The sequence below is a fragment of the Gavialis gangeticus genome, unplaced genomic scaffold (assembly GCF_001723915.1).
Source record: "Gavialis gangeticus isolate Ggan-Ray unplaced genomic scaffold, GavGan_comp1, whole genome shotgun sequence".
NCBI classification, from domain to species: Eukaryota; Metazoa; Chordata; order Crocodylia; family Gavialidae; genus Gavialis; species Gavialis gangeticus.
The window spans coordinates 12,603,509-12,614,207 of NW_017729032.1; the positions used below are offsets into that span (position 1 = coordinate 12,603,509).

The 10,699-nt window shown below is 42.4% G+C and overlaps 1 protein-coding gene across 9 annotated transcripts in view; it reads right to left on the reverse strand.

Moving 5' to 3' along the window:
- The window catches only part of PICALM (phosphatidylinositol binding clathrin assembly protein), a 123,874-nt gene that overhangs the window by 63,529 nt on the left and 49,646 nt on the right, over nucleotides 1–10,699 (reverse strand). The gene's annotated exons all lie outside the window — the stretch shown is intronic.

A 10,699-nucleotide genomic window follows, 5' to 3' on the forward strand; every position in this document is an offset into this window, starting at 1 on the left:
GCTTTTCTGAGCCAATCTTACAGCTTACTGTAATGTTAGAAGATCCCCAAGCCAGTAATAGTATTTTTTTAAATCTCAGCATATGCCCTTTATCACACATGCCAGTAACCCCATTTTCCAGCTAAAAAAGCAAATTCCCCTAAAGTCAGGGGTGCTTGACCCTTGGCCTGATCTGGCCCCCTGGCCCAATGATATCTGCAGGGCTCTTCAGAGACCTATGGGGAGCCCTGTGGGCTGGGGCCCTGCACAGCAGATCAGGTGTGCAGAGTATGATGGGTTTAGGTGGGGGTTGCTGGAGGCCCCCAGAGCCCAGTCCTGGCCAGGCAGGACTTCTTCTCAACCATGGACCAGCTGTAGACAACCAATGCTGTGAGCACCTCTTCCCTTTCCATATAAGCCTATGGAATTTGTACATGGGTTTGGGGGGGTTGGGGTGGGGAGGTGGTGCCATTTACTTCCCAGCTTTTCTGAATCTTGCTTTAAAAGCACAAAGCAACAATGAAAGACATTTTAGAAAGCTTTTCCATGGTGGTTTATTACACAGTTGGTGGGGGGGGGTTGTGTGTGTTTGTTTTTTAAACATCTGTGCTATAGCTTAACTTCAGACTGAAAATTAAGACTGGGGGGAAAAAAAAATAAAATCAACCAACCAAACCTAGAAGGCTTTGAGGGTAGGTTAAAAAAAAACACAAAAACAAAAAAACAAAAAACACCGGGATGTTTATTAGCCAGAAGGCTGTTTTATATATATATGCATAAGGAAAAAGGAATGAACATATAAAAATCTGTGATTGCTTCTCTCTAAATTTAAAGGACAACTATTTTCTTTTAGAGACAGGGTGTTATTACCATCTGTTCATTAGATATTCATTAAAGCACTTTTTCCTTAAGTATTTATTTCTCAAGACTTATACGGATGGAGTTTTACACTTGGAGACCTTAAGTCCAATGAGGGACTATACAATTAAGCATGTGCATCTCAATGATGAAAATACTAATTAATTTCTTAATTTTTTTTAATGGAATGTAACTAGCTTTAAAATTCTGCATTGGCTAAAACTGTCAACTTCACCCATGTACTTAATAACATTAGTTTCCCTCTCCATTATGCAAGTTTAAGAAGTTCAACAAAGCCTGGAAATTCTTTAGGCAAACTTGTCTATATTAAAAGTTACAAAAAAAAAAGTCTTCTCCAGATGTGCTTTTAGTTCATCATACTGGCCAAGTACAGACAGTCAAAAAGTTGGAGGCTGAACCGATTCAGTCTACGCCAGTTAGTTTAAGCTGTATGGATTGAACCAATAAGCAAGTGAACAGACATTCACTTTTGATTCCAGAAATGCAGCTATATGCCTGCAGCGGCCCAAGCAGCATATCTCCCTACTCAACCAGAACAGACAGCTTGGGCCAAGGCTAGCCCACCCACCCTGCAAGGAGGGAAGGTGCAGAGCATCCTGGGATGCTGGGGGACTGAGTTAACTTGAATCTGGAGGGGATCTGGGACAGAAGTTCAACAAACTAAATTTAACCTAAATCAGTTAAGTCTGATACTACATCCATCCAGACTTACCTTAAACCAGTTTCAGCCATCTGAAGCTACATTATGTGCAGTGAATTTCTGTTGAACAGATCTGAACTGGTTTCTGATTACTTATACCAGTTTGTAACTTCTGCCCCTAGCCATTAAGACATCAGACTGGTGTTTTGAACACCACACTTCAACTTGAACTGATGGGTGCAAAGTTTCACACTTAAATCATTTATCTTGGTAAAAAAAGCTATCAAGAAATTATGAAACTTGCACTTCTAGGGTCCCAAATGTCTCAAAGGTCACAACTGATAAAAACCTGACAAAACCCAAAATATTAAGAGACAAGGAATAGAAGCCACACAATCACTAATGCATTGAATCACTTTCACAAAAACTAATGGCCATACCACCAAAGAACCAGGATTTCCAATAAAAAAAGTCTACTGAACCCTATTACAGAGTTTTGATACTAAATCTTGAGCCTCCTCTCTGCTAATTTTTCAACTGGAATACTATTAGTACTTACTCAAAACAGTAAATAAAAAAGCCCACCTTTTTCTCCCCACCACTTCCCTATTCACAATGTTTTACTTTAAAGCATTGTTTTACTCCCTACCCAGCAGCAGTCTGCAAGCTTTGAAGGCTGCAGGCTGGACCAACCCAATCCACAGCACAAGTGCCACTGCTCCCCAGAGGAGCATGGGGAGTGTGCTGACAGCCAGTGCTCTCTGCCCTATGGCAGCAAGGGAAAGCCACTGACATGTCAAAAGGTTTGATGGGCTAGATCAGCCTGTGGGCCAGAGGCTGCCAATTGGTGTTCCCCTATAGTGTTTTACTTATATTCCAACAGGATATTAGAACTAAGATTTTGATGTGGGGGGAGAATCAGATAAAGAAGTCTGATGCTTTGCAATTATGGCATAAAATGTTCTGAATCACTATACTTTTCCCAATGCATCCATCTAAGCACCAGTTCTAGACTTGCACAACTGGGAAGGAAGGGGTACACTGATGCTGGTACAGGTTTAGTTTCCTATGACAAAGCAGTAGTTAAATACTTGGCATCCTCTTATTCTCAGTTCTGCTTCTATGGATGTTTTCAGTGAAACAATATGATACTGCAGTCATAGGCATGAAGTCAGCCAAATGTAATTAAGAAAAACAGGTTGTTAATAGATGTAGCTTTAACCATCATCTTCAAAAATCCAATACCTCAGGCACAGGAAACTCAAGCTTTGCACAAATCAAGTCCCATGGTATCAAGCACCAAAGGAGCAACTAAAGTAGCTACATGAAAGAAACATGGTGAAAAGCTGCTAACATTGTTATAAAGGAGGATGACCCAATTAAGGCTACAGGTCCCAATAGCTTTATCAATGCTCCAAAATAATTTAACTGAAGGCTGTAGCCTAATCAGTAGCCACATCTCCATGAAGCTAGGGCTTCTGTAAGCTCCACTGTAATATTTGCTGGTACCCAGTCTGCTTTTTGGCTTCCCCAGCCTACACTAAGCCATAAAAATAAAAACAGCATGATTTAAAATGTCTTTGCTGTCCAATGCAAAGACCTCCAGAGTGCCTTAAAATATGGCTTATAGCAGGTACATAAAGCAGTCTCATTCTAAAGGATTTCAAGTTATTTGTTGGAGCAGGAAGAGCAAGAGAACAGGAACAGATCAGTTCTTCCTCAAGATCAAATATAGGCTCCTTAGAAAGGTATGCTACCACCACAGAAATCCAAGAGAACACTTGTTTGGAACAGGAAGAAGCCTTTGCAAGTAAGTTCCCTGGAGAAAAAGATGCCATATCTGAAATCATTGCAATGAAGACTAGCAACCCTACTCTTGCAATGAAGTCTTCAATTTAAAAAAAAAAAAAAACAACCCACAAAGCCATCATGACCTCAGTTTTAAGCTGCGTTTAAAAAGACAACATTGTCCAACAACAGAACAAGCTAAAACATAGTTGGGCATGACTCAGAACAGAGCTCTACTGAATCACTTTGCAGTTTTCACATCTTCAGGTCTTCTCATTTAAATACTATCCTTGCACAAATGTGATTCATGCCACCTGACAATCACATACCATATGGTGGTATGAATTCACATAAATGCAGGCATAATAGGTGGTCAGTTAGTAGTGAGAAACTTAACATGAATGCAAGAAAGCCTACAGTAAGCCAACAACTCTTAGATGCAAGATTCTTCCTAGCAGCCAAGGAGAATTAAGACTGCATCATACAACTACAATACAAACAAACTTCTAGAAAATCATCTCTCTCATTCTAGGCTTGTTTATGCTGGAGGGCTTTTTCTCTTTAAAATTTTCTAAGGGTCCTTCATGACTTCAAAGCCCATTTCACTGCTGGGAGAGAAAGCAGGCTCTGTGACCCAGCAGAACCTCTTCCCTTACAGAGGTAGTGTGTGCTTGTGTGCAAGGCATATGAATGAATGGAGGGGGAGGAGGGGAAGAGGAAAGAACACATGGGTGAGAATAAAGTACAAAAACACACAAATCTACCCCAGGGAATAGGAGGAAGTGATTTTATCAATACAAGAGGAAAAAAGTAAATAATTTGAAGTAAAAATGTCAGTGTTACCAAGAAATGCGTTCAAAGCAAGACCATTTATATGCTGAAATCATAATATGTGCGTAAAAATTCACAAGTGCTAACTTCTACCCACACACAGTCAATCACTGAGTTCAGACATACTCCATGACTTATTATGTCTACACAGTCTTATAAAAACCTCAAGGATATATTTCAAATCAAGGCTTTAAAAATATTTGCACAAGTCAAAACAAGTATTTGGAGAGTTAACTGCAATAGCTGTACCTGGTTTGGAAGAGCATTCATTGTTCCAATAGTTGTACAAAGAGCAGAGGGCAAAAACAGCAGATCATAGCAAAAGCAGTAAGCTGTGAGTTTAGGAAGACCCAGCCAGCTCAAGCAGTTCTTGCTTGTTAACCCTGATCACAAATGTCTGCCGTTAAAGACTGAGACTAGGGACAAAATCATCTGCTACTTACTCCAGTGTGTGTGGAACAAAACTACCACATACTGTACCAAGGCATCACACTACTAGATACAGGAGTCTGGAAAAGTCTAAAAATGGTACTCTTTACTTCTGGGCAGTTAAGTACCAGTGTTTTTATTTTGGGTGAAAATACTTAATTTTTCTACTTTTTAAAAGAAGCCTGATGAAAATGCATGCTTCCCCTAAGCTATGTGTATTAAGGATGACATTTTCATCTCACATTTGGTCATCTAGTGGCCAGTCAGTCAGTCTTAATGGCCACTTAGATGACCAAATGGGAACAGAATGTCATCTTAAGAGGGCTTAGGCAAGAGAATGAATTTTGATACCAGAGAACTAAGTCTATTAAGAGACAGGTAATAACAATATTAGCAACACTATTAATAAATGATGGGTAGGGGGGAAGCATAGAAATGTCACCAGTAACATGCAAGGGGGAAGTCACCAAGTAGAATCCTTGCAAGCTTTTAGGAGAAGGGGAGACAACTTAGTTCCAGGCAATGGAAAGCTATCAAGGGCTCTATCCATTCCCATCTTCTTCTTGGAGGGTCTCTTAAAAAAGGTGTCCCCCCCTCTACCCTTCTGACTGGTAACTCCGATTCACAAGCGACTCACAGAAGCTAACAGGCTTTTTTTGAGGATACTCACCCTCCTATCAAGTGGGAATCAACTCTGCTTTTCCTCAAGTCTGAAGCCTCTGCTGGTAGTCTAGCATTATACCACACACTGATTAGTTAGGAGTACATCAGTTAAAATGCTAAGAATCAAATTTTATACTACTGTCATTTGGAAAAGCTTTGGAGAGTATTAGAGTGTCCAGTGAAGCACCCTATTCTAATGAAGACTGGGATCTGCACCAGGAATGAGGACTCAGAAATGAAGGCAGGGCTCAGGTGATTTATGGAACTAAATTTCTGAAAAAAAGTTCCAAATACTTAGAGCCCTTAAAACATAGCAGAATCAGCACTTGGGGGGGTGGAAAAAACCCCCCATTAGTCAAGCCTCACTGCTATCTTAGGTCTCATATACCATTCAGTTTCTCCTGGGAAAGTGATTTCTCCTGGAAGAGCAGCAACAAGCATGCAGATGTTCAGGCTTTTTTCCTCGGAGGTTTTTTCTTTCTACTCCAGGAGAAAGGTAACTTGGGACCAACCATGGTTAAAAAATCACTCCTGGGAAGGCAAGTGATTAACTACAAACATTTTACTTGTTGGGTGATTTTGATATAATACTTCAGAAAAACAACCCAAGTAGCCTCACTTTATGAGCCCTTAACAAAAGTTCCCTGCATAGGTACATGATTAAGGCATGCAATGCAATACATATGATGCTTATCCACACACTGTTTATATCAGTGCAAGAATTCTAATCAGCAATGTACTATTTTACTCAAAGTGATGCCAATAGAAAGCATGTCTACAGTCATGTTAGGGGGCTCACAGCTTTTAATTATGCTGGTATAATTTAGTAGCATATTGTGTGTGGCTGTACAAGGTAGAAGTGATTCTGATGAAAGAAGTGTCACTTGCATAATAATGGATAGGAATGTGAAACCAAGTCATGCTCCCTACTTGGAAGAAGCCATACCAGTTCTTCAGCAGTCCTTTATATTTTAAAATAAGCACACAGTTACTAGGACTAATGATAGGGGACAATAGCAATGAAATTGAAAACAAGTGCCTAAGCAAGGATAAGTGTCTAAACACAATAAAACTATTGGAAAAAAATTCTCAGATGAAGATTTCAAGTACAATACAATACATACCACAGACATGTGCTTCTCCATACAGATGCTTACTTTAAAGTGTCCACATAAGGTAGTAAAGAACTCCTATTCTCGGGTATTTACCCATGAAGGCCAGCACTAACACTGTAGGCTCATGACAACCCCCCCTTTTTTTAAAAAGCCAAACAAACAAAAACTTAGGATATTCCTAATCTCCCTTCTATGTGCCAAGTATTTCCAGTGTTTTAGCAACACCCTGCTCTCTGCACAATGATCCTATTCACAGGCAGCAACTTAAAAATGTGTATATATTGAAGACTCTAAGATAGCACACTGAAGTTTCCCACACATCTGACTATTCCCAAGGAGACCAAAAAGAGTTATATTTGGGGGCAGGGGGGAAGGGGGCACAGATTTGCGAAGACAAGAAAAAGAAAAACAAGGGTAACATTGGGCCCCTGCTAAACCAGCTGGGGCAGCTGAGTACTGACACCCAGGAAAAGCCAGACTGCTTAATGATTACTTCGCATTTTTACCAGCCCAAAAGGGACCACCCTGCTTAACATGATGTGGGATGACCAGGATGAGGGCAAATGTGCTCACCATTGGCATGGATCTTATGGGGGAGTACCTTGAGGCTGGATCCCCACAAGTCAGTTGCTCTAGATAGATTGCACCCAGGAGTGCTAAAGGAAGTGGCAGCCATCATAGCACAGCCACTGGCAAGGATATTCAAGAACTCATACCACTTGGGCAAAGTACCTGAAGATTGGAAGAGGGCCAATGTGGTGCCCATCTTCAAAAAAGGGAAGAAAAACAACCCAGGAAACTACAGGCCAAAATCGGTTTAACCTCACCTCAACCCTTGGAAAGATTTTGGAAAAAATTATCAAAGACCCCATTCTTGACAGGTTAACACAAGGCAACATTCTGAGGGACAGTCAGCACAGGTTCGTTGGGGGCAAGTCTTGCCTAACCAACCTCATTTTCTTCTATGATTAGGCGACATAACCTGGACAAAAGGGAAGAAGTTGATATAATTTATCATAACCTTTTAAAAAAAAGCCTTTGACCTGATGTCCCATGATGTCCTCATGGAAAAAATTGGGCAACTGTGGCTTCAACTGCTCCACAGTTCGACAGCTGGGGAACTGGCTCCGAGGTTGGACCCAGAGTGGTAGCTGATGGAACTGAATCAACATGGCACTCAGTGACTAGTGGAGTCCCAAGGCTCCGTACTCAGACCTGTACTCCGTAGTGTGTTCATAAACTATCTGGACACTGGTGTCAGAAGCAGACTGGCTAAGTTTGGTATCATTAACTAGCTTTGGGGAAGAGCATCCACACTTTAGGATAGGCTGGTAATCCAGGCTGACCTCAACAGGCTTGCAAGGTGGGTGGATGAAAGCCTGATGGCCTTCAAAACAGAAATGCAAGGTGCTCCACTTTGGGAATAAAAACCTGCATTACACTCAGGCTCAGCAGCGCTACACTTGCTAGCACCATGACCAAAAGAGGCCTCAGTTGGAGCACTGCATCCAGTTCTGGGATCCACAATTCAAACAGGATTTGGAGAAGCCTGAAAGAGTCCAGAGGAGAGCCATGTGAATGCTCAGATAGCAAGAGACTTACAAAGAGTCTGCGAGCTATGGGACTCTTCAGCCTGGACAAGCGCAGGCTCAGGGGTGACTTGGTGGAAGCCTATAAGTACGTAAGGGGTGTGCATCAGGATCTGGGGGAATGACTGTACACCAGAGCACCCCGAGCAATGACAAGGTCCAAGAGTCAAACTCCTCCAAGACCATTTTAGGCTGGACATAAGGAAAAACTTCTTTATTGTCCAAGTCCCCAAGGCCTGGAAGAGACTCCCTCCAGGAAGTGGTGCAAACTCCTACTCTGGCCTCTTTCAAGAAAGATTTGGATGCTTATCTTGCTGGGATCCTTTGAACCTAGCTGAATTCCTGCCCCTTGGGCAGGGGGCTAGACCCAATGATCTTACAAGGTCTCTTCCAGCCCTAATGTCTATGAAACAAAACACATCCCATGTAGTTTTAGCACTGGTATCCTTCAAGAGGCACACAGCATCACAGCAGATGAGAAAAATTCACCAGTTTAAATCCATTACTTTTGTATCAATTAGTAAGGGTGTGCACCTGAGCCTTCTTAACAAGTCTAAGGCTTATCATTTCTTAGCAAGTATGGAAGTTGAAAAAAAAAGAAGTTTCAGAGCAAGATTCAGAACAGGGGAAAGAGATCCTGCCTACCTGGGAAATTTGACCATAACTGCTAAAGAATAAATTTAGGTGTTGGACCCAGCGCAGATCCCAAATATTGCCACGTGACTAAAAGGAAAGGATTTTATTCTGAAATAATTAGTTCTGAAATGAAAATTACTTTGTTTGGGAGAGAACTGGTCTCCAAATCAAAGACTACTATGAACAGCTTATTTTGCAATAACTGTATCAGTCAATTTCTACATATAGGCAGAGCCCAAGATGCCAAATGAAGCTTTAGAGAAAGTACCCATCTTATATCACTTCTTCAGCTTTATAGTTTGGGTTTCACTAATCTTAGAACCAATACATGTCCCAGACATGCACAAAAACCATTAAAACTAAACTCTGTTCTCCAATGTGTAGGATTAAATATAGTTGGAGGTTGGGACACATGCACAGACAAACAGGGTCAAAAACTGTATTCTTTACAGACAGCCACTTACAACTGACTTTAAGGATGGGAACTTGACTAGGCCACAGACAGTACTAAAAGTAGCCCAGCTAACTTATGCCACAACAACTAGCCCAGGTTTCTGCTTATATTTTAATTGCACTGCATAGATATGGGGAGCTCAACATCCAGTCTGCAAGCGACATGCAACCTGTGGAAGCAGCCTGTGGAGCTTCCAATGGGTCAGGAAGTTTGGTGGCAGAGGAATGGTAGTCATTAATAGCGGGTTGGGCTGCCTCCCCTTCTCCCCACTGCCACACAAAGCCAAATGAGGCCTACCACAACTGTTCCAGGCACTAGATGCAGCCCGCCAAGTTACTGGGCATTGCCCATGCGGTCCAACAGCTGAAAGGTTGATCACTACTGGCATAGACATTTAAATTTCACTATCCAGTTCAATTTACAACTGCTCTTGCTAAACACATCTGACACTTGCAATGAATTGGTCCAATATGGACATTGTTTGGCTGGTGTGTTTTATTTCCTTTCTTAATGGTCTTTGACAGCACTGGTGTTCTAGGAAAGGCCACCTGCCCATCAAGCCAGCCTCTTTGGCATTCAGATAGTCAAGCCTGTGTTTGATATCCATCTTTTGCTCTGGAAAATGACGACAAGTTCAGCATTTTAAGAGCTTCACTGATAAAGAATTAGGAGGAGTGGGATTTGAGCTGGAAGATACAAAGCATTTGAACATGCTTAAGTTAGACAGGTAACAAATACCAGAAGTTCAAGGTGGTATGGAGGAATCACACTTGTAGAAGAGATATTTTATTAGACCAACCAGATATTTGTAAACAATTATGTGACTTTTACATTTAGCACCGTCTCCAGTACTGAGACACTGGCTGCAGACACGCACTCAAAGTCACCAAGGAGAACTCCCAGGTTTGTTTTCCTAGGCAAGATTTACTTGTGCAAAGTTCAAGCAGAGAAAAGAGCCCACAGTGCTGGCCCTGGGCTGCCAGAGGTGCCTAGAGCATGCATCTCAGAGCCTCTGCAGGCTTCTTTTTCTGCCCAGCAAGTGATGTAAGTGGAGGCAGAGGTCAGCACTGATTGACTCATTTCAAGGGACCATATGCTGGAGGAACTGCAGCTCAAAGTGCCCCCTCCCTCAGGCCAGGCTTCGACAGGAGATCCTGGGAGGGCCGTGCTGCAGTCCCAGCAGGGGTCTTTCAGGTTGCCACACACATTAAGGAAGAAAGGGGGCAGGTCTGTACCCATCCCCTGCACAGCCGCCCCTCCCCCAACACCACGTTCTGTTCCAGCCCAGCTGCAACTGGGCAGGGGCCCATACTTCCCAACACCCTTGTGCTGCTATCTGGGGGGGAGCAGGAAGGGGACTGGCTGATTCTGGTTGGTCTCATCTTGAGTGAGCCCTCAGCACCTAAAAAAAAAAGCAAGGAACAGAACATGCCCCAAGAGTGTTTCAGTGCTGGGCTCCTCCAGCCCCCCCAAAAAAACTCAGAGAACCTGTTATGCTCCCTGCTTGACTCTTTCCTTGGCCCTGTGCAGAGGGGGAAATGAAGAGCAAGCAAAGCACACTGGGATACCAGAAGACTATTCTGCAACTTGTTTTGAACCCCTGCCTGTACAGATACTTGGTCTCCCGAGAGATTCTCCCAGGAACCACTTCACTCAGGATGTTCCCCAGTTAATTTTTCTACCGGAGTGGGCAGTT